This window comes from Ovis canadensis, chromosome 16, assembly GCF_042477335.2.
Source record: "Ovis canadensis isolate MfBH-ARS-UI-01 breed Bighorn chromosome 16, ARS-UI_OviCan_v2, whole genome shotgun sequence".
Classification (NCBI taxonomy): Eukaryota; Metazoa; Chordata; class Mammalia; order Artiodactyla; family Bovidae; genus Ovis; species Ovis canadensis.
This window is the reverse complement of record NC_091260.1, coordinates 68694045-68719597: the sequence shown is the minus strand read 5'-3', so window position 1 is coordinate 68719597 and position 25553 is coordinate 68694045.

The window sequence follows — 25553 nt, the reverse complement described above, 5'->3', positions numbered from 1 at the left end:
GAAAGCCCTTCTCCACCTCAGATTTCTGCTGAGAATTCAGAGGGACAACTCTCCCTGCATTCTTAGCTGTATGGTTTAAGTGAGAAGATACAGATGGCACATATTTAAAATGTTCTAAGGGCTGAGACATCCCAGAAGGACAAGTACTCATTGAGGCTTTCTCTTTTTAGAAACCTGGTTAAATGTATTTAAATAAAATATATTACCTAAGTGAGTGGTGCTGGAGAGACTTGAGAGTCCCTTGGACTGCAAGGAGATCCAACTAGTCAATCCTAAAGGAGATCAACCCTGAATATTCATTGGAAGTAATGATGCTGAAGCTGATGCTCTAACGCTTTGGCCGTCTAATCACAGCCAACTCATTAGAAAAGACTCTGATCCTAGAAAATATTGAAGGCAAAAGAAGGGACAGCAGAGGATGCGATGATTAGATAGCATTCCCTGACTCAAAGGATGTGAATTTGAGCAAATTCTGGAAGATATTGGAGAATAGAGGAACCTAGCATTTTGCAGTTCATGGGGTTGCAAAGAGTCCAACACAACTTAGTGGCTGAACAAGAACAAAAGTAAGTGAATATCCCAGAATCAAAGCATAAATGATATATAAGGAAAGAAAAGTTACTTAAGGAAAGTATACATATAACTGGAAAATTTAAATTTTGAAAGCAAAGAGGAAGGGAATTTTTCAGTCTTGGAGTTTGTGTGTATGTGTGAATGCATGTGTGTGTGTGTGTGTGTGTGTGTGTGAAGATGATGATGGGGAAAAATGATGAAATAACATTAGAATACTCAAGCATTAGTTTGTTTCTGTTCAGTCACTCAGTCATGCCTGAGTCTTTGCAACCCCACGGAGTGCAGCACGCCAGGCTTCCCTGTCCTTCACCACCTCCCAGAGCTTGCTCAAGCTCATGTTCATCGAGTCGGGGATGCAATCCGACCATATCATCCTCTGTCAGCCCCTTTTCCTCTTGCCTTTAATCTTTCCCAGCATCAGGGTCTTTTCCAATGAGTCAGTTCTTCACATCTGGTGGCCAAAGTATTGGAGCTTCAGCTTCAGAATTAGTCCCGCCAATGAATGTTCAGTACTGATTTCCTTTAGGATTGACTGGTTTGATCTCCTTGCAGTCCAAGGGACTCTCAAGAGTCTTCTCCAACACCACAGTTCAAAAGCATCAATTTTTCAGCACTCAGCTTTCTGTATAGTCCAGCTCTCCCATCCATACATGACTACCAGAAAAGCTATAGCTTTGACTAGATGGACCTTTGTTGGCAACGTGCTGTCTCTACTTTTAAATACTCTGTCTATGTTTGGCAAGGTTTTTCTTCCAAGGAGCAAGTGTCTTTTAATTTCATGGTTTCAGTCTCCATCTTCAGCGATTTTGGAGGCCCGAAAAATAAAAGTCTCTCACTGTTTCCATGGTTTCCCCATCTATTTGCCATGAAGTGATAGGACTGGATGCTGTGATCTTAGTTTTCTGAATGCTGAGTTTTAAGCCAACTTTTTCACTCTCTTCTTTCACTTTCATCAAGAGGCTCTTTTGTTGCTCTTCGCTTTCTGCCATAAGGGCGGTGTCATCTGCATATCTGAGGTCATTGATATTTCTCCTGGCAATCTTGATCCAGCTTCTGCTTTATACAGCCTAGCATTTAGTATGATGCACTCTGCATAGAATTTAAATAAGCAGGGTGACAATATATGGCCTTGACATACTCCTTTCCCAGTTTGGAACCAGTTGTTTCATTTTCAGTTCTAACTGTTGCTTCTTGACCTACTTACAGGCTTTCTCAAGAGCTAGGTAAGGTAGTCTGGTATTCCCATCTCTTAAAGAGTTTTCCACAGTTTGTTGTGATCCACTCAGTCAAAAGCTTTAATATAGTCAATGAAGCAGAAGTAGTTGTTCTTCTGGAATTCTCTTGCTTTTTCTATGATCCGACAGATGTTGGCAATTTGATCTCTGGTTCCTCTGCCTTTTCTAAATCCAGCTTGAACATCTGGAAGTTCCTGTTTCACATACTCAAGAGTAAAACTTATTTATTTTCATTTTCTCTGTAAAGGTTGTGGGAAATCCCCACTTGCATCAGTTATGGGACAATTATAGAGATCCAAGTGCTCTAATTTATAGCTAAACTCATAAAATGCCTAAAGTTTAACAAAATAAAGGACCAATTATTTTTCCATTTTTTTTGTACCAAAGCCTCTCTGAATTAGACATTTATGCCTCAAAAGATACTAATTAAAATTATCCAGAGAAGTTTTATTTGTCTGTCTATTTTTGAGGCAAATATAGACAGTAGTAAGAAATTACTTTATCTATGAGTATTTCAATATATTGTAAATAATTTTCCTCCTCTATAATTACTATGCAAATATCAAAATTGCAAATGAATGAATAAAATTACAAGATGAAATAAGCATGAAAACTGGTTTAATAACCTCAGCTATCAAACTAATTGTGGATAACTGGAAACACTTCATTCAGAACTATTTTATTGAGTGATTAAATGTGATTTGCATAATTCTCTTTTAGAGTAAAAATAGGTCTGAAATTCTCCATAAAATGAAAGCAGAAAAGCACATCTGAACCAAATATTTGACACAGAAGTGTGGGAGAGTAAAATTTTCATTTTATACAATTTAATGGAAAAGTATATCTAAATCGATTTATTCCATATGTATATTTTTCTAGGCATTAAATCATCCACTCCTTTAGCAAATATTTTGAACTAACTCTTTGCCAGATTTCAGCATGCAAATTCTAATATAATTTCAAAAATTCAAATTAGCCTCATTGAAAGAGATGATCCATAAACATTCTACGTGTAGTTAAAATTTTGAAAGCCAAAAATGTGTTGAGTAGTCCAACTATCAATAGAATAATAGACTTTACAATATTGGAGCACTTTAATTGCACACTGAGTAATACTCAGGAGAGGATAAATCATGCAAAAGGATAGGAAATACATTTCTAGGTCTTTTCAGATATTTGACCCAGTCTCAGCCATGGAAAATGAATGAACACATCTCTATTTGCATACTGATTTTATTAATACAAACACTTTTCTTCTAGATTAATTATCTAAAGTAGAACAAACATTCTGAGAATACCAGTTGGAACAGATGACATTTTTTACATATCCAAGTTAACAAGGTTTATCCTTGCTCTATATTATGTGGAATTCTGAAGTAGTTTCCTGACAATATCATGTACTTTTTTTAGTCTAACTCTGAAAAGAAATTATTGAACTTTAATGCACAGGGATATGAATGGTTATTTTCAAAGTTTTAAAGAAATCATATCACAACAGGAAAAACTAAGGAAGAAAATAATGAAAGTACACGTTTAGCATCAGTCATCATATGTATCAGTGTTCTTTATTTGTTTAGTAATAGTTAAAGTAACTATAATTTTCAATTACTTCATGTTGAAAGGCATTAATCTAAGCGCTAGAAGTCTCTTTAACCCTGTGGTTTGATCATTTGATCTTTATTTTGCAGATGAGAAAATGGAATCTTAGGTGAATTAAGGGTGCTGCCCAAGTCTCCATGGGCAATATACTGTAAAATTGGATTTCAATTGAGACTGAAGGCAAAGCAATTAGGCCACACTTATGGATGGTTGTGGGCTTCCCTGGTGGCTCAGTGATGAAGACTACACCTGTGAATGCAGAAGACATGGGCTCAATCCCTGGGTCAGTAAGATGCCCTGGAGGAGGAAATGGCAATCCACTTCAGTATTTTTGCCTGGGACAAAAGGAGCTTGGCAGGCTACAATCCATGGGCTTGCAAGAGAGTTAGGCGGGACTTAGCAACTAAACAACAACAAGAACAGTTCTGGGTTTTGCAAAACCTGAAGCAGAGAGAATTTTGAGGTTCACTTTATGAAAAGTAAAAACACTGAATTAGATATCTCACCATGCCTTATGACCTCTGGACTTGAACTTTCAGCTCATGATTCTGGGTAATTTGGCACAGGAAGCAGTAAGAGTGCTACCAGAATCATGCTTCCTGTGGGGTCACCAGCAATTACTTAGGCAAATATAGAGATGGAACAGATGGTAAATATTCTGCTTGCTAATGCAGGAGACCTGGATTCGATTCCTGTGTTGGGAAGATCTTTTAGCAAAGGGAATGGCAACCCACTAAAGTATTTTTGCCTGGGAAATTCCATGGAGAGAGATGCCTGGCAGGCCACAGTTCATGGGTCACAAAGAGTCAGACACGACTGAGTGGCTAACACAAACACACACAGAGATAACTACAAGCCACTTCCATATAGTCCACAATGCCGCGATTGATGATATGCTTTACTGTGCACTGCACAATACTCCTCATATATTATTGTTTCAACGTGTTTTTTTTTTTAATTGAAGGGCAATTGCTTTACAGAATTTTGTTGCTTTCTGTCAAACCTCAACATGAATCAACCATAAGGACACATATATCCCCTCCCTTTTGAACCTCCCTCCCACCTCCCTCCCCATCCCATACCTCTAGATTGATACAGAGCCTCTGTTTGAGTTTCCTAAGCCAAACGGCAAATTTCCGTTGGCTATCTCTTTTACACATGGTAATGTAAGTTTCCATGTTACTCTTTCCATACATCTCACCCTCTCCTCCCCTAGTGTCTTTATTAATTATCAAGTGTATCTAAATTTGAATAAGCCAAATAGAATGGAACTGAAACAACCCTAACTCAAACCTTAGCTAGAGATGAAATTCCTTCCAATTATGACAATATACAATAACTTTTTTATATCGCTAGCAAAGTAATACACAAAATTGTCCAAGCTAGGCTTCAACAGTAAGTGAACCAAAAACTTCCAGGTGTTCAAATTGGATTTAGAAAAGGCAGAGGAACCAGAGATCAAATAGCCAACATCTGTTGGATCATCGAAAAAGCAAGAGAGTTCCAGAAAAACATCTACTTCTGCTTTATTGACTATGCCAAAGCCTTTCATTGTGTGGGTCACAACAAACTGTGGAAAATTCTTCAAGAGATGGGAGTAACAGAACACCTTACCTGCCTCCTGTGAGACCTGTATGCAGGTCAAGAAGCAACAGTTAGAACTGGACACGGAACAACAGACTGGTTCCAAATTGGGAAAGGAGTACGTCAAGGCTGTATATTGTCACCCTGCATTTTAACTTATATGCAAAATACATGATGCGGAATGCTGAGCTGGATGAAGCAGAAGCTGGAATCAAGATTGCTGGGAGAAATATCAATCACCTCAGATATGCAGATAACACCACTCTTACGGCAGAAAGTGAAGAGCAACAAAAGAGCCTCTTGATGAAAGTGAAAGAGGAGAGTGAAAACACTGGCTTAAACTCAACATTCAGAAAACGAGGATCATGGCATCTGGTCCCATCATGTCATGGCAAATAGATGGGCAAACAACAGAAACAATGAGAGACTTTATTTTCTTGGGCTTCAAAATCACTGCAGACAGTGACTGCAACCATGAAATTAAAAGATGCTTGCTCCTTGGAAGAAGAGCTATGTCAATCCTACAGTGCATATTATAAAGCAGAATCACTACTTTACCAACAAAGGTCTGTCTAGTGAAAGCTATGGCTTTTCCAGTAGTCATGTATGGATGTGAGAGCTGGACTATAAGGAAAGCTTAGCGCCAAAGAATTGATGCTTTTGAAATGTGGTGTTGGAGAAGACTCTTGAGAGTCCCTTGGGCTGAAAAGAGTTCAAATCAGTCAATTCTAAAGGAAATCAATTCTGAATATTCATTGGAAGGAGTGATGCTGAAGTTGAAACTCCAATACTTTGGCCACCTGATGTGAGGAACTGACTCATTGGAAAAGACTCTGATGCTGGGAACAATTAAAAGCAAGGGGAGAAGGGGCTGACAGAGGATGAGATGGTTGGATGGTATCACTGACTTGATGGACATGAGTTTGAGCAAGCACTGAGAGCTGCTGATGGTCAGGGAAGCCTGGCGTGCTGCAGTCTATGAGGTTGTGAAGAGCTGGATAGGACTGACTGAACGAAACTGAAGTGAACTGATACAATAACCAGTCATATCCCTTGTTGACTTCTAGATACCCAAATAATATTTAGTAGCTTAGACTTTAAGAAATGTTTCATTTCTACAGAAAGGTTGAAGAATGATGAACTTATTTCATAAATTAATAGAAAAATAAAAATAATGGGAAGTGAAATCTAGAAATAAACGCAAGAGCAAAAGCAGCAATAAAAATAAAAGGAAGAAGGAATAAATCTTCAGTCATCAGGCCATGCTAAAAATTAGCAGCCAAAGTGGTTTTCTCAAACAAAGAGAAAATTAAAGAATGCTATGGCACAACTTCTCATTCTGTCTCTACCTTCTAGATACGAACGTAGATTTTAAGTCAGGGAATTAACAAGATTCCTACTATTGCTTCTCAAACCTTTTAATTTGAACAAAGTTGGAAAGAGGTAGGCAGCAAGTAGCTTAGTAAAATTTTTTAGAGTACAAGTTTATAACCAGTGTCAAAATCCTGCAAGAGAAGAAAGAACTACTAGGGGGAACATAGTTTTTTTAGCACATTCTAAAGGCTTGTGGGAACAGTTTGAAGTTCAAATATTTTGCAACATGGGAGAAACATAGAACTCTGACTTGGAGGAATGGGCACATTTTATGAAATTTAGGAGTGTAGACCCAATATTCCATAAAGCCTGACAGCTACCCTACTCACCCATTCATGTCATCCCCTTGCACTGTGAACCTCAGGTTCAAAATGATAAAAACATCCACTGAAACCAATCACAACCTTTAGCTCAAAGCATAACACAACTAGGTAATATATTACCTAAGAAGTATGTACGAGGTAGTTCATTTATATGAGAGCAACGTTCATGTCACTGATGCTTGAAATAACCATAAATAGCATGGTGTCTGTGCCATTGAGTTACAACTACAGCAAACCAAAAAGAAAAGGCAAGAAATAAGGTATAGGGAGGTAAGGAATCTCATTTAAAAAATTAACTATTTTATCAAAATAGATGCCTTTTTTTTTCAAGTGGTCATATATAGCAGTTTACATACTGATTCTCATGGAAATAACTTTAAAAATATTTAGGATCTTTTCCCCATATTTAGCTTCATTTTTTCAAAATATAACATACATTGTATAATATAAAGAATGGGCTTCCCTATTGGCTCAGATGGAAAGAATCTGCCTTCATTGCAGGAGACTCAGGTTGGATCCCTGGGTTGGGAAGATCCCCTGGAGAAGGGAATGGCTACCCACTCCAGTATTCTTGCCTGGAGAATTCCATAGACAGAGGAATCTGGAGGGCTAACCATCCATGGGGTCACAAAGACTGGGACACAACTGAGTGACTAAAACACTAACACTAAAGAATTGTAAGTTGTGAATATTACTGACTTTTCCTAATGGTCAATAAGAGTTTTAAGCAATTAAACTACTTTGTTTTCTCCCTTTCCCCAATCCATTTACATGCCATTTAAGGTTAATTTTTGTTAAATTTTTTCATTATTTTGATTAGGTAAAAATTATGATTGTATATTTTCTTTCCTTTAGAAATTTATGTTATGAGACTTTTCAGCTTCTTTGAGTCTTTGAATAAGTCTTTCTATCCTGTTACCTCTGTAATCTGATTCACAAAAAAACAAAAAACAAAAACTTTTTCCAATAACTTGTCTGACAACATATCCAGTCCTTTTTATTGTCTTACAATATCACCTCGTATATACTCTATCTTCATGCTTGGATTCTGTGTGAGCACTGCCTGCTTTCAAGGTGTGCTACAAGGAAACCATTCTGGAAATTCTCTTCATTTATTTTTCTCATGTTAGGTCCTTGATTCCTCTGATTCTGTTTGTTACTTCTTCATTTTTAGCAATATACTTCTAAAAAATGGTGTTTGGCTTTAATTCTCATCAATTCAGTTCAGTTCAGGTTAGTTGCTCAGTCATGTCCAACTCTTTGCGACTCCATGAACCGCAGACCAGGCCTCCTTGTCCATCACCAACTCCTGGAGTTTACCCAAACTCATATTCATTGATTCGATGATGCCATCTAACCATCTCATCCTCTGTTGTCCCCTTCTCCTCCTGCCTTCAATCTTTCCCAATATCAGGGTCTTTTCAAATGAGTCAGCTTTTCACATCAGGTGGACAAAATATTGGAGTTTCAGCTTCAACATCAGTCCTTCCAATGAATATTCAGGACTGATTTCCTTTAGGATTGACTGGTTGGATCTCCTTGCAATTCAAGTGACTCTGAAGAGTCTTCTTCAACACCACTGTTCAAAAGAATCAATTCTTCAGTGCTCGGCTTTCTTTATAGTCCAACTCTCACATCCATACATGACCACTGGAAAAACCATAGATGACTATGATGGGCCTTTGACTAGATGGACCTTTGTTGGCAAAGCAACGTCTCTGCTTTTTAATATGCTGTCTAGGTTGGTCATAGCCTTTCTTCCAAGGAGCAAGTATCTTTTAATTTCATGGCTGCAGTCACCATCTGCAGTGATTTTGGAGCCCAAAAAGTAAAGTCTGACACTGTTTCCACTGTTTCCCCATCTATTTGCCATGAAGTGATGGGACCGAATGCCGTGATCTTCAGTTCAGTTCAGTCGCTCAGTCGTGTCCGACTCTTTGCGACCCCATGAATCCCAGCACACCAAGCCTCCCTGTTCATCACCATCTCCCAGAGTTCACTCAGACTCACGTCCATCAAGTCCGTGATGCCATCCAGCCATCTCATCCTCTGTCGTCCCCTTCTCCTCCTGCCCCCAATCCTTCCCAGCATCAGAGTCTTTTCCAATGAGTCAACTCTTCACATGAGGTGGCCAAAGTACTGGAGTTTCAGCTTTAGCATCATTCCTTCCAAAGAAATCCCAGGGTTGATCTCCTTCAGAATGGACTGGCCATGATCTTAGTTTTCTGAATGTTGAGTTTTAAGCCAACTTTTTCACTCTCCTCTTTCACTTTCATCAAGAGGCTCTTTAGTTCTTCTTTGCTTTCTGCCATAAGGGTGATGTCATCTGCACATCTGTGGTTATTGATATTTCTCCTGGTAATCTCGATTCCAGCTTTTGCTTCCTCCAGCCCAGCGTTTCTCATGATGTACTCTGCATATAAGTTAAATAAGCAGGGTGACAATATACAGCCTTGACATACTCCTTTCCCTATTTATAACCAGTCTGTTGTTCCATGTGGCAAGAATACACAGAAGAACTATACAAAAATGATCTTCACAACCCAGATAATCATGATGGTATGATCACTCACCTAGAGCCAGACATCCTGGAATACAAAGTCAAATGGGTCTTAGGAAGCATCACTACAAACAAAGTAGTGGAGGTGATGGAATTCCAGTTGAGCTATTTCAAATTCTAAAAAATGATGCTGTGAAAGTGCTGCACTCAATATGTCAGCAAATTTGGAAAACTCAGCAGTGGCCGCAGGACTGGAAAAGGTCAGTTTTCATTCCAGTCCCAAAGAAAGGCAATGCCAAAAATGTTCAAACTAGCACACACTTGCACTCATATCACATGCTAGCAAAGTAATGCTCAAAATTCTCCAAGCCAGGCTTCAACAGTAGGTGAACTGTGAACTTCCAGATGTTCAAGCTAGATTTAGAAAAGGCAGAGGAACCAGAGATCAAATTGCCGACATCCACTGGGTCACTGAAAAAGCAAGAAAGTTCCAGAAAAACATCTACTTCTGCTTTATTGACTATGCCAAAGCCTTTGACTGTGAGGATCACAATAAACTGTAGAAAATTCTGAAAGAGATGGGAATACCAGACCACCTGACCTGCCTCTTGAGAAATTTGGAAGTTATATTATGAGGTGCAAATATATTTATATTATTATGCCTTCCTGGAGGACTGATCATGTTCATCATTATCTTTTGTAATATCCTTTGGATTGAAATTTATTTTGTCTGATATGAATTCAGCTAAGTCAGTCCTTTTTGTTCATGTTATTTTTACATAATTACATGATACAACATTTCCCATAATTTTTTTTAAAAATTATCTGTGTTTTTGCATTTAAAGCTGCTGTGTAACATAGGAAGCCCAACTTGGTGCTCTGTGATGGCCTACAGGGGTGAGATAATGGGGATGGGAGGAAGACTCAGAAGGGAAGGGATACATATATATACGTATAGAAAGAAAGAAAGTGAAGTCACTCGGTCTTGTCTGACTCTTTGCAACCCCATGGACAGTAGCCTACCAGGCTCTTTTGTCTATGGGATTTTCCGGGCAAGAATACTCAGTGAGTTGCCATTTCCTTCTCCAGGAGATATTCCTAACTCAGGGATTGAACTTGGGTCTCCCACATTGTAGGCAGATACCTTACCATCTGAGCCACCAGGGAAGTAATATATATGTATATATGTGCATATATGGCTGATTCGAGTTATTGTATGGCAGAAACCAACACAACTTTGTAAAGCAATTATCCTCCAATTTAATAAAAGTTTAAAAAATAACACTCAGGGTAGATATTTTTTGGCAAAACTTTTGTTTGCTTCACTTATATATGTACAAATATTATATGTGTGTGTTTATTGTGCTGTGATATAAAATGTATTTTTTAATCAAAAACATTTTCAGGTCACTGTAGTTAAGTTATGCTGGTAAACAAAAGCACAAATTAACCTCAAAAAGGCGTGTATTTAAAGCACAAATTTGGGTTCTATTTTTTTCATTCATATTAAGATTTTTAGAGCATCCATTTGATTCTTTCATATGGATGTCTGTTAAAATGGCCATCTTTTTTCCATTTGGTCTGTTTTTCATTGTCTTGCATATATCAATAACAATTACATTAAGCTTTTCACTATTCAATATCAAAAATAGGCAATCTACAAGTCAATTTAAATTATTCATTTTTTAAAACAAAATTATTAGCCACATTATCTTGCACTTTAAAAAACTAGAACATTGTGATTGTTTTCAAGATAATATTTAAAAGAACCATGGAGGGCAACATGTAGTTTGGGCTAGGTTTATGTTTTGTTGCTCTTTGAGTAATACAACTCTTCTCTCTTCTCTCAGTCTCTCCCCAGCTATGACCATCAAGATTTTGACTGAAAGTTTGGCTGATCTCTTTCTTCTCAGTCCTGAATATCTGAAGAAGAGTTGCTTCTGCCCTTTTGTGGGTTGTTGGCTGGGTTCTTTAGTTTTCCTTCCCAGCTTGCTTCAATTGATAGTTTACATATTAAGATGATATCAGTTACATATTTATGGTGGACTTTTACCTTCTGTGTAACATTTCTCCTACACATTGTGGGATTTGAGGTATTTCTCCCTTTAAAAAATTTTTCATTTCTCCCCTAGTCTCCTACTTTCCTGAGAAATACCACGTGCTCTATAGAGAAAACTGGCTATTCCTTTAGAGTTCTTTTAGTTTGTAATGTGTCATTTAAGCCCCATGCAATTAACTATGGTCTGTTTCTCCTTTCCTCTGTTAAAGGCTGTCTGCCAGGGCTAAAAGCTTTATCCTCACCACTTGGGTACCACAGTAGTTAAGGCTACAAGGCATGAAAACAGCCTGTAGGCATCATCTGACTTATGAATGACTCTTCTGTATCTGGAATTTTAGTTTTACTCTTCTTGTCTCCACAGATCTCTGACTTTTATAAAAAATGATTTTGCAAAATGTATCTATTTCTTTTTAATAATTGCACCAGGCTTTGTTACGTACTATGTGTTACTTACAAATGAAACTCTTTCCTCTTTCCACATTTTTGTAATTATCATATTTACTTTGTTTTTGTATTTATTTTATATGTTAGTAATCATATTTCTTTTATATTTTGAATACTCTAGAAATTACATATGAAATTAGGTCATATAATATTAGACTTTTTTGTTTATTTTGTTCAATGTAATGTTAGCGAATAAAGTTCATGTTTATACATAGTTGTAATTTATTCATTTTTATTGCTATTCATGGTTCCATTCTATCAATATACCAAAATTATTTTTCATATCCTATTGATAATGGAAATATAAAGAATTCCAAAATTAGTATGGTATTCCAAATCAGTGGTACTGGTTTCTTTCTTGTTGCTTTGCTATAAACTATTTTCTTTCCTAAAGTTTACCCTATGATCTCAGGTGATTTCTTTTGCTCCAGCCATTACCTCTACATTCTGGACATCAGGAAAGATAAAAGGAAGAAGACAAGCACACTCTTTACAAACGTTTTTGTAAGCTTGTCATATCATTTATAGTTACTCTAAATGGCCAGAACTTAGTCATTTGGTTATATCCATGTACATGAAAGAATAGGATAAACAGTTGTATTTTTAGGTAAAACTGGAGCCCACTATTATAGAGGATAGCTGTAAGCTGACAACTATTCATCTGTCTCAATAGTAATAAGTAGTCTATAACCACATTTCTGTGTATTATATATAGCCAGTCAGTTTGCGTTTTCTACCACATCACATACCAAGCTGCTTCAGTCATGTCCGGCTCTTTGTAACCCTGTGCACTGCAGCTCACATTTACAAAAATTTTTTGGTATTCAAAACTGAGAAACTACTATGCCCATAATGATTATTTGAACACATATATTTAATAAAGTATAAGTAGTGTATGTGTTTTATTTAAACATAAACATTTAAAAAAAATTGTTGATATATGCTATGGTTGGAATGTTTGCATTTCTTTTAAATTCATATGCTAAAATCCTAACACCCAATGTGATAGAATTTGGAGGTGGGCTATTATGGAGGACATTAGCCCTCATCAATGGGATTAATGCCCTTATGGATGAGACCCTAGGAAGCCCCTGTCCCTTCCACCATGTGAGGACACAATGAGAAGACAGTCATGTGTGCAGCAGGGATAGAGCGCTCATCAGACACTGAATCTGTGGGTGCCTTTATCCCAGGCTTCCCAGCCTCCAGAAGTGTGGGAAATACTTATTTGTTGTTTGTAAGCCAGTCCATGGCATTTTTGTTACAGCAGCCTGAATGTACCAAGACAATAAAATATGCTATTTTTGAAGACTATTCTTGTAATAATTTGTTGTTGTTCAGTTGCTCAGTTGTGTCCAACTCTTTGCAACCTCACGGACTGCAGCATGCCAGGTTTCCATGTCCTTGTAATGATTATAATATATAAATGTGCTGTTAATATTAACTGTTCTTTCTAAGAGTCATGTACAGATGTGAGAGTTGGACCATAAAGAAGGCTGAGCACTGAAGAAGAGATGCTTTTGAATTGTGGGACTGGAGAAGACTCCTGAGAGTCTCTTGGATACCAAGGAGATCAAACTAGTCAATCCTAAAGGAAATCAACCCTGAATATTCATTGGAGGACTGATGCTAAAGTTGAAGCCTCAATACTTTGGCCACCTTATACAAAGAGTGGACTTATTGGAAAAAATTCTGATTCTGGGAAAGATTGAAGGCAGAAGGAGAAGGGGCAGCAGAAGATGAGATGGTTTGAGAGCATCACTAACTCAATGGACATGAACTTGGGCAAACTCCAGGAGAGGATGAGGGACAGGGAAACCGGCGTTTTGCAGGCCATGGGGTCACAAAGAGTCGGACACAACTGAGTGGCTGAACACACACACATTAACATTAACACTATAGCGTGTAAAGCTAGAGTAAACTCTGAAGAAACTAAGTGGTGAGAAGGCTCACTGTTTATTTTCTATCAATAATATCTGACATTGAAAAAAACTGGGTACTATGAAATAAGCAGAATAACGATAACATATACACGATTTACAGACATTTAAAAATAGCAACATATTTTGATTCTGAGTTATAAGGGTTTCTCTTTTTTTAAGAAAAGAAAAACAAAACCTAGTAGTACTAATTATGTGTACTTAGTCAACTCAGTCATGTCCAACTCTTTGCAACCCCATGGATGGTAGCCCACCAGGCTTCTTTTTCTATGAGGATTCTCCAGGCAGGAATACTGGAGTGGGCTGCCATGCCCTCCCCCAAGGGATCTTCCCAATTCAGGGATTTAGGGATCTAACCCAGGTTTCCTGCATTGCAGGATGATTCTTTACCGTCTGAGCCACCACGGAAGCCCTAATTATATACTACATGTTAAATCATAACCTGAGTTTCTTGACTGTTTGATTTCCCTAAGATGTCAATCACTATAAATTCATAGTGTTTATAGTCTGTTCTTTTGTGCAAAATAAAGATGTTTGGTATAACTGTCTTTTTGATAATTATGGTCATGAAAGATTGAGTTAGCTTCTGGGTATTTAAAATTCTGTGAATACATAAGAATTTAAAAAATTATCTCTGCCTGCCTCAGAGTATCGTGGCATTAATATATGGTATGTGTTTCAAAGAAACAAAGAAGATACAACAAAACAAATATTTGAATATGGATGTGTGCATATATGCTCAGTCGTGTCCATCTCTTTGTGACCCCATGGACTGTAACTCTCCAGGCTCCTTTGTCCACGGAATTTTCCAGGTGAGAATACTGGAGTGGGTTGCCATTTTCTATTCCAGTGATCAACCTCACTTCTCTTACATTGCCTGCATTGGTGGGCAGATTCTTTTTACTACTGTGCCAACTGGTAAGCCCATTTGAATTATACTAGAGATTATGTGAACCTTTCAAGCACTATTCAGAGAAGGTGATGGCACCCCACTCCACTACTCTTGCCTGGAAAATCCCATGGACGGAGGAGCCTGGTAGGCTGCAGTCCATGGGGTCGCGAAAAGTCAGACACGACTGAGTGACTTCCCTTTCACTTTTCACTTTCATGCATTGGAGAAGGAAATGGCAACCTACTTCAGTGTTCTTGCTTGGAGAATCCTTACAGACCAGGTACAACATTTTACTATTAGAATATAGAGACAGCTGGATCTAGGTAGCAATGTGAACCTCTTAGGATTATAAGGATGCTACGAGGTGAGGTAAACATTTATGTTTTAATTGTCTGCTTTCCCTTTCTAGCAATACTAATTTGGACAGAAAGTAAGAACTCAAGCAAGAAAAGCAAAGTGGATTATTTCAGCCCTGTTAAAAGACATGTATTATAGAATGGATCTGCTCTTCCTGAGTTGGAACTTATAATAGTTCTCATTTCGTCTGTGTATTTGGTGGTTTGTTATTTTAAGTGACTTCTTTCTGTAAGGATATGAAAATGGGGGGCATATCACAGAGAAATGAAGAATGAGAAAAATCTGCCTCAAATAGGAGGAAAACAATTGATTAAAACATAAAAATGAACTGAGACTTTAATGTCTAATAGGAACACATTTTTGGAAAAAGAGAAACATGGGGTCTGCTGTTAAGAGAGCTAATGCCTTAACAAGATTGGTGTTGACTAAGTGTGAGGCACTCTTCTGACTATTGTGCATGATTAATCAGTTTCATTCTTGCTAATATGAAGAGTTACATATGTCTCCATAACTCCATTTTACAGATGAGGAAGCTGAGTCAAAGAGAGGTAACTTGCTCAAAGTCACACAGAGTATATGGTGGATCCAGTAGAACAAAGATCCTGACTCTAGAAGCTCCAGACTCTGTGTCTTTACTGCTTTCATGCAATGGACCAAAAGTAAAGATGCACTTTTCAGGTGTCAGAATTTTCAAACTTTCAAAATAGATAAAGGAGCCAGCAAAGGAAAAGTAGAGGGAACAGAAACAACAAAGGCAGAACATGATTGACCTAGGAATGTAAGTGACTTTGCCTCCAGCAGGATCAGAATATTACTCAGGAATCCACATCCAAAGATTAAACTGATGTCTAGATTTGGAAAGTGATCATGGACCTCATTCTGTCATTGAGCTTTGAAAAACCAAACAGCAGTTCAGTCCAGTCCAGTTCAGTTCAGTCACTCAGTTGTGTCCGACTCTTTGCGACCCCATGAATTGCAGCACGCCAGGCCTCCCTGTCCATCACCAACTCCCGGAGTTCACTCAGACTCACGTCCATCAAGTCCGTGATGCCATCCAGCCATCTCATCCTCTGTCGTCCCCTTCTCCTCCTGCCCCCAATCTCTCCCAGCATCAAAGTCTTTTCCAATGAGTCAACTCTTCGCATGAGGTGGCCAAAGTACTGGAGCTTCAGCTTTAGCATCATTCCTTCCAAAGAAATCCCAGGGCTGATCTCCTTCAGAATGGACTGGTTGGATCTCCTTGCAGTCTAAGGGACTCTCAAGAGTCTTCTCCAACACCACAGTTCAAAAGCATCAATTCTTCAGCACTCAGCTTTCTTCACAGTCCAATTTTCACATTGACACATGACCACTGGAAAAACCATAGCCTTGACTAAATGGACCTTAGTCGGCAAAGTAGTGTTTCTGCTTTTGAATATGCTATCTAGGTTGTTCATAACTTTTCTTCCAAGGAATAAGCGTCTTTTAATTTCATGGCTGCAATCACCATCTGCAGTGATTTTGGAGCCCCCCAAAATAAGTCTGACACTGTTTCCACTGTTTCCCCATCTATTTCCCATGAAGTGATGGGACCAGATGCCATGATCTTCGTTTTCTGAATGTTGAGCTTTAAGCCAACTTTTTCACTCTCCTCTTTCACTTTCATCAAGAGGCTTTTTAGTTCCTCTTCACTTTCTGCCATAAGGGTGGTGTCATTTGCACATCTGAGGTTATTGAGATTTCTCCCGGCAATCTTGATTCCAGCTTGTGTTTCTTCCAGTCCAGCGTTTCTCATGATGTACCCTGTATAGAAGTTAAATAAGCAGGGTGACAATATACAGCCTTGACGTACTCCTTTTCCTATTTGGAACCAGTCTGTTGTTCCATGTCCAGTTTTAACTGTTGCTTCCTGACCTGCATACAGATTTCTCAAGAGGCAAGTCAGGTGGTCTGGTATTCCCATATCTTTCAGAATTTTCCACAGTTTATTGTGATCCTCACAGTCAAAGGCTTTGGCATAGTCAATAAGGCAGAAATAGATGTTTTTCTGGAACTCTCTTGCTTTTTCCATGATCCAGCAGATATTGGCAATTTGATCTCTGGTTCCTCTGCCTTTTCTAAAACCATCTTGAACACCAGGAAGTTCACAGTTCACGTATTGCTGAAGCCTGGCTTGGAGAATTTTAAGCATTACTTTACTAACATGTGAGATGGGTGCAATTGTGCGGTAGTTTGAGCATTCTTTGGCAATGTCTTTGGGATTGGAATGAAAACTGATCTTTTCCAGTCCTGTGGCCACTGCTGAGTTTTCCAAATTTGCTGGCATATTGAGTGCAGCACTTTCACAGCATCATCTTTCAGGATTTGAAATAGCTCAACTGGAATGCCATCACCTCCATTAGGTCCGTTCGTAGTGATGCTTTCCAAGGCCCACTTGACTTCACATTCCAGTATGTCTGGCTCTAGATGAGTGATCACACCATTGTGATTATCTGGGTCATGGAGATATTTTTTGTATAGTTCTTCTGTGTATTCTTGCCACCTCTTCTTAATATCTTCTGCTTCTCTTAGGTCCAGACCATTTCTGTCCTTTATCGAGCCCATCTTTGCATGAAATATTCCCTTGATATCTCTAATTTTCTTGAAGAGATCTCTAGTCTTTCCCATTCTGTTCTTTTCGTTGATTTCTTTGCATTGATCGCTGAAGAAGGCTTTCTTAAATCTTCTTGCTATTCTTTGGAATTCTGCATTCAGATGCTTATATCTTTCCTTTTCTACTTTGCTTTTCACTTCTCTTCTTTTCACAGTTATCTGTAAGCCCTCCCCAGACAGCCATATTGCTTTTTTGCATTTCTTTTCCATGGGGATGGTCTTGATCCCTGTCTCCTGTACAATGTCACGAACCTCATTTCATAGTTCATCAGGCACTCTATCTTTCAGATCTAGGCCCTTAAATCTATTTCTCACTTCCACTGTATAATCATAAGGGATTTGATTTAGGTCATACCTGAATGGTCTAGCAGTTTTCCCTACTTTCTTCAATTTAAGTCTGAATTTGGTAATAAGGAGTTCATGATCTGAGCCACAGTCAGCTCCTGGTCTTGGTTTTGTTGACTGTATAGAGCTTCTCCATCTTTGGCTGCAAAGAAGATAATCAATCTGATTTTGGTATTGACCCTCTGGTGATGTCCATGTGTAAAGTCTTCTCTTGTGTTGTTGGAAGAGGGTGTTTGCTATGACCAGTGCATTTTCTTGGCAAAACTCTGTTAGTCTTTGCCCTGCTTCATTCCACATTCCAAGGTCAAATATGCCTGCTACCTCAGGTATTTCTTGACTTCCTACTTTTACATTCCAGTCCCCTATAATGAAAAGGACATCTTTTTTTAGGTGTTAGTTATGAAAGGTCTTGTAAGTCTTCATAGAACCATTCAACTTCAGCTTCTTCAGCGTTACTGGTTGAGGCATAGACTTGGATTACCGTGATATTGAATGGTTTGCCTTGGAGAAGAACAGAGGTCATTCTGTCATTTTTGAGATTGCATCCAAGTACTGCATTTTGGACTCTTTTTGTTGACCATGATGGCTACTCCATTTCTTCTGAGGGATTCCTGCCCACAGTAGTAGATATAATGGTCATCTGAGTTAAATTCACCCATTCCAGTCCATTTTAGTTCACTGATTCCTAGAATGTCGACGTTCACTCTTGCCATCTCTTGTTTGACCGCTTCCAATTTGCCTTGATTCATGGACCTGACATTCCAGGTTCCTATGCAATATTGCTCTTTTTGGCATCAGGCCTTGCTTCTGTCACCTGTCACATCCACAGCTGGGTATTGTTTTTGCTTTGGCTCCATCCCTTTATTCTTTCTGGAGTTATTTCTCCACTGATCTGCAGTAGCATATTGGGCACCTACTGACCTGGGGAGTTCCTCTTTCAGTATCCCATCATTTTGCCTTTTCATACTGTTCATGGGTTCTCAAGGCAAGAATACTGAAGTGGTTTTCCATTCCCTTCTCCAGTGGCCCACATTCTGTCAGACCTCTCCACCACGACCCGCTCGTCTTGGGTTGCCCCGCAGGCATGGCTTAGTTTCATTGAGTTAGACAAGGCTGTGGTCCTAGTGTGATTAGATTGACTAGTTTTCTTTGAGTATGGTTTCAGTGTGTCTGCCCTCTGATGCCCTCTTGCAACACCTTTGCGCATCTTATTTGGGTCAAACCAAACATAATTCAGAGTAATTTGTCAATATGAGGAGTGAGCTGTTCACACAGAGATGGTGTAATAGCTGACTGGAGTTTTGAGAATTCTGAAGATCTTCTGGGAAGCCATCTAATAAGGGCAACTGGGAAAAAGGTAACAGTAGACAAGTATGTTTCTCTGTAAACATCTACTGTTAGGAGAAAGCTGTGAGTCATACAGTGGAAAATTATGTGCTCTTTGGAATTTTAAAGTCATAATTTCTTTTTCTGAATAGTGTCTTCAGTATTTTTTATTATCTGTAACATCAAAGACACAGGTTGTTGCAGTCTGTTTTTATTTCCCTTAAAATCAGGACAAGAGTATCAACTTGATAGTGCTGTTTCAACTGTTACACAGCATGCTGTATATAATAAAGTTTTGGCATGGTGTCTGACTCTATAGTCTTAATATTTCCTGATTGCCTTCAAAATTGCTTCTACAATTTTAGCTGACAAAGATTATTTCTGATGTTTATGTCCTGACTCACTGTAACCATTATTGTTGTTGTTTACTAAGCCATGTGTGACTCTTTTGCAACCCCGTGGACTGTAGCCTGCCAGGCTTCTATGCATGGAATTTTCAGGCAAGAACACTGGAGTATGTTGCCATTTCCTTCTCCAGGGGATCTTCCTGACTCTGGGATCAAAACAATGTCTCCTTTCTTGGCAAATGGATTCATTACCAGTGAAAGCCAGAGAAGCCCACAGTTACCATTAATGAAGTTGATAAAGGAAGAGGAAAAAAAAATAAAGATTTTAGAGTTCATTTTGCTGACAACACTGACTAAGATGTTCTAACCCCAGGTATTTAAGGAAGAGTCAGGACACGTGGTTGATTTAATCACAGGGTAAGCATCCTTCAGGATATATCCTTTGATCTTGGTCACACGGGTGAGAGAGCTTTCTAGAATCACATCATGGTACAGTCCATGGACAGAATAACTTTGATGTGACTGTTGCTCTTATTTCATGATCCAGAACTAAGTTACAAGCTGGAAGAGCAAGGCTAGTATAGTGTGTCTAGGGAGACTCAAGCTCAGGAAAAATCCGATATTTAAAATCCAATGTTGTAAATGCTATGATGAACGGATAAACATATTGCAAAGGGGAGCAGAGATACAGGAGCAACTAAGTCAGCATTTTTAAGTAAGCAATATCTTTCCCCAGTCCTAATCTTTACTAATAGCTATTAGTATCCCATAGTGTTGACAAGTTACACACACACTTTCCTATTGATTCTTTGGGAAGTGTACTTTCCTGGGTGAATTTTAAGATATGTGTTGTTTTTCTAATATTTTAAAATCTTACTCCCTAAATTTTTTTTTTTTTTTTTTTTTTCCCAGAGTTTGCTCGTAGGCATAGTGCACTGAAGTGGTCGTAATGGTCGAGTGTAAGTCATTTCACTAAGTGGCTCTTATGTGAATAGACTACTTCCTTCATTTCTTCATTTTGTAGATGGTAGTTAAATAAAAGCAGATGTTTTAAATCAATATAGCTGAAAATTGGAAAGAGGGAGGGTGTTGACGTCGGTGGAATCAAACCCTGGGAGGAACAGAGAAAATGACCTATTACCATTAAACTGAAGGAGCTGAATTGAGGAGACAGAGGAATCAGGTAAGAAAATGTGACACTAAAAGAGGGCCATGAGGTGTTCTGAGATGGAGTTTTGTTGGACCTTTGTTCACTTAAACAACCATTCTAATGGGAAAGACTTTCTAAAGTCCTCCCTTCAAATATCAGAATTCTTGCATCACACCATCCACTTGACCCAAGCATGGCTAAAAAGCACTAAGAATGCTGAATTAATAAAAGGTATTACTTCTTTTCCTATTGAACTGTTCGAGGTGTTCTGTGTATCTTGAATTCTAATTTCACCAAGAAACCATCAGTAACACATTTAAGAAATATTCACTGATACTAAGCATAGCTATAAATAGAAAGCTAGTTGTGGAGGTGGAAAGATGCTCAACCTCTGTCAGTGCAGACAAAACCATGAAAATCAATATTTAGGATGGTTACGGTCATAATGAAGGCATATGTAAGTGACATAAAGTTACAGAGCAGTGGTTTGCAGTCTGTGGATTGTGAGTTAAACACTCAGATGCTTTTTGTGGAAAGGGCAAAAGAATGGATGTCTGGGCTCTTCACCCTTTCTGTTCCCTCTTACACAGCCTCTTTCCACTGGTTCGACCAGTGGATTGTGCTTTTAACGGTTTATACCTTCAAATTCTACCTTCAGTTTGTTTAGAGAAAGAATGCAATAGCCAGCAAAAATAAAGACTCTGTTGTTTCAAGATCACACAGCTAAGAGAAGTCACTGATTCTTCCTGAATGCTACGGATGTAGATCCTGCAAAGTTTCCTTGGGTAATTCTATATTTTAATATTTATTGCAAAATATATTGAATGAGTAAATATTAATAAAAATACTATACTAGGCCCCAATGTATCTACTACCTCACTCCTAAAGGAAATTAGTCCTCAATATTCATTGGAAGGACTGATGCTGAAGCTCCAATACTTTGGCCACCTGATGTGAAAAACTGACTAATTGGAAAAGACCCTGATGCTGGGAAAGACTGTGGTCAAGAGGAGAAGGGGATGGCAGAAGATGAGACAGTTGGATGGCATTACTGACTCAATGGACATGAGTTTGAGCAAGCTCTAGAATTGGTGATGGACAGGGAAGCCTGGTGTGCTGCGGTCCATGGGGTCGCAAAGAGTCAGACATGACTGAGTGACTGAACTGAACCTATTTTAAAAGAGAAAATTCCACAATTATGAGCAGAGACTTCTTTTAGATTTTACTCCATCCTTCCTCCCAGAGGTGACTTTTAAACTAAATTTGGATATTATCATGCCACTGTGTACATTCTCACAGTATACTAAATTTAAACTTTATATAGTTTATACCATTTTTTTTGTCTGCATCTTGCTGTTTTCATTCAGTTTATTTTATGGGATCTATCCATGTTAACAAAATTAGCTTTATTTTATTCATTTTCAGTATTGACTACTACTTCATTTTTTGAAACTAATAAAACTTACAATTAACTGTCACATTGATTTCACACTTTTTCCCTTAATTTTAATAAAGCAGTATGGTAGGCAGAAATCTGAGCTGGCTCCCAAGATTTCTAACCTCTGTTCTACACATCGTGTATAATTCCCTACTAGTAGCTGTGGGCAAGACTGTTTATATGATAGATTTAACTTTAAAAAACTAAGTTACATTCTAAGCCAAAGCTGAGGTGGTTTGGAAATGAACTTGAGGTTAAAAATCAACTTACTTTGAGTTAATCAAGCGTGGATCACAATAAACTGTGGAAAATTCTGAAAGAGATGGGAATACCAGACCACCTGACCTGCCTCTTGAGAAATCTGTATGCAGGTCAGGAAGCAACAGTTAGAACTGGACATGGAACAACAGACTGGTTCCAAATAGGAAAAGGAGTATGTCAAGCCTGTATATTGTCACCCTGCTTATTTAACACATGCAGAGTACCTCATGAGAAACACTGGACTGGAAGAAACAAGCTGGCATCAAGCTTGCTGGGAGAAATCTCAATAACCTCAGATATGCAGATGATACCACCCTTATGGCAGAAAGTGAAGAGGAACTAAAAAGCCTCTTGATGAAAGTGAAAGAGGAGAGTGAAAAAGTTGGCTTAAAGCTCAACATTCAGAAAACGAAGATCATGGCATCCGATCCCATCAGTTCATGGGAAATAGATGGGGAAACAGTGGAAACAGTGCCAGTCTTTATTTTTGGGGGCTCCAAAATCACTGCAGATGGTGATTGCAGCCAAGAAATTAAAAAACGCTTACTCCTTGGAAGAAAAGTTATGACCAACCTAGATAACATATTCTAAAGCAGAAACATTACTTTGTCGACTAAGGTACGTCTAGTCAAGGCTGTGGTTTTTCCTGTGGTCATGTATGGATGTGAGAGTTGGACTGTGAAGAAGGTTGAACACTGAAGAATTGATGCTTTTGAACTGTGGTGTTGGAGAAGACTCTTGATAGTCCCTTGGACTGCAAGGAGATCCAGCCAGTCCATTCTGAAGGAGATCAACCCTGGGATTTCTTTGAAAGGAATGATGCTAAAACTGAAACTCCAGTACTTTTGGCTACCTCATGCAAAGAGTTGACTCATTGGAAAAGATTCTGATGCTGGGAGGAATTGGGGGCAGGAGGAAAAGGGGACGACAGAGGATGAGATGGCTGGATGGCATCACTGACTGGATGGTGGACTCCAGGAATTGGTGATGGACAGGGAGGCCTAGCGTGCTGCGATTCATGGGGTCGCAAAGAGTTGGACATGACTGAGAGACTGAACTGAACTGAATCAAGTGGGAGGTTGTGCTAGGTGGGCTTAACTAATCTGTGAGCCCTTAAAAGGGGCCAGATATTACCTATAGGAAAAGATCCAAAATATGAAAAATATACTCACACTGGCTTTAAATAAGCAAATAAACAGGCTTACAGTCACAAGGAATTGCTTCCTCCCAACAATCTAAATGAGCTTGGGAGAGGATCTCCAGTCTCAGATGGAATCTCAGCTCTGGCCAACACTGGGATTTTAGTCTTGGGAGGCCCTGAGCAGAGGACCCAGCTCCTGACTTCTGGAAACTGCAAGATAATTTGTATTAACTTAATCCACCAAGTTTGTGGTGATTTGTTACACAGCAATAGAAAATTAATACCAGACTTCCCAGGTGGCTCAATAGTAAAGAATCTGCCTGCCAATGCAGGAGACACAGGAAATGTGAGTTTGATCCTTAGGTTGGGAAGATCCCCTGGAGGAGGAAATGGCAATGCACTCCACTTTTCTTGCCTGGAAAAATTCTGTGGACAAAGGAGCCTGGCAGGCTAGAATCCACAGGGTCACAAAGAGTCAGACCTGACTGAGCATGCCAGATGAATAGCAGCTATATATTTTTGCTATATATTTCCTTGTACACTTGCATGAGTGAGTCTCTTAGTTATGTACTGTGAGCTCTGTTTGCAAAGATGTAGGCTGTATGTGTTTAACTTTGCCAGACAGTGCTAAATGGTTCCATAGAGGTAAATCTTATTACCAACTATGTATAAAATGGCTTCCCTCATTCAGTTGGCAAAGAACCCACCTGCAATGCAGGAGACCTTAGTTGGATTCCTGGGTCAGGAATATCCACTGGAGAAGGGATAGACTACCCACTCCAGTATTCCTGGGCTTCTCTTGTGGCTCAGCTGGTAAAGAATCCTCCTGCAATATGGGAGTCCTCGGTTGGGAAGATCCTCTGGAGAAGGGAAAGACTACCCACTCCAGTATTCTGTCCTAGAGAATTCCATGGACTGTATTGTCCATGGGGTCGCAAAGAGTCGGACATGACTGAGCGACTTTCACTTTCATATATAAAATAGCAGCTGACTTTCTCAGGTGAAGAAGTAATTTTCAAATTATCCATCATATAACAAAAACTCCTCTGTGATACTTCATTCTTCTGGGAAAGCCCTTTACTAACACAGGTTCCTAGCATAATAGAATATTATTAACAAATTTTTTTTAAGAATGCAATAGGGTAGATGTGTCTGTCACATTGCATAGTGTATAACTGCATTCTAAAAATTAGAAATATTACTAAAATAATAATTAAAGATACTAATTCTTAACATGCAGCCACTATATTTTTGGTTTTATTTTTCCATTTTGTTTCCTGAGATGCAGAAGTCTTCTTGCTCATGAAAAATATACAGTGAAAAATAATACAATGTCTGCATCCTGAGTTACCTCCAAATTTATGAGCAATACCGAAATAGTCAAAAGATCCTTTGTAAACATTAGAGGCAGGAACAGAAGAAAGGTCACTACTTTTGCTTCTGCACATCTATATTTGCGCATGTTGCTAGGCAATGGAAGAAAATCACAGCCCTAAAGCTTTAGCTCGCCTTTTTCTGACATTCACAATCAAAACAAACAAAATCCCCCCGAAACAAATATATGAAGTGATATAATTTTGTATAAGTATTTTTGGAATGTTGTTAAACATTAGCACCTATCTTAGGCGGTGAAAGATTAATTTCCCACTGTTAGAAAATATGAAATTTTGTTTCTTCTTTTCTCTTGTGAAACAATGTCAGATCTCTTATTTATAATTATATTTTTAAAAAGTCAGTTTTCCCCTAAAAGTCCAAAATAATGTTCAACAGTCTATTGGCATTCACAGGTTTAATATTTGAGACTTTAATTTTTCATGAGAGATACTGATGATTACCTATATTCTTTCATAATTCTGCTGAGGCATATAGGTGGAAGTGGGGACTTTCCAGGTGGTCCTAGTGTAAAGAAACCATCTGCTAATGCATGAGACACAAGAGATGTCAGGCCAATCCCTGGGTTGGGAAGATCCCCTGGAGTAGGAAATGGCAACCCACTCCAGTATTCTTACCCATAAAATTCAATGGACAGAGGAG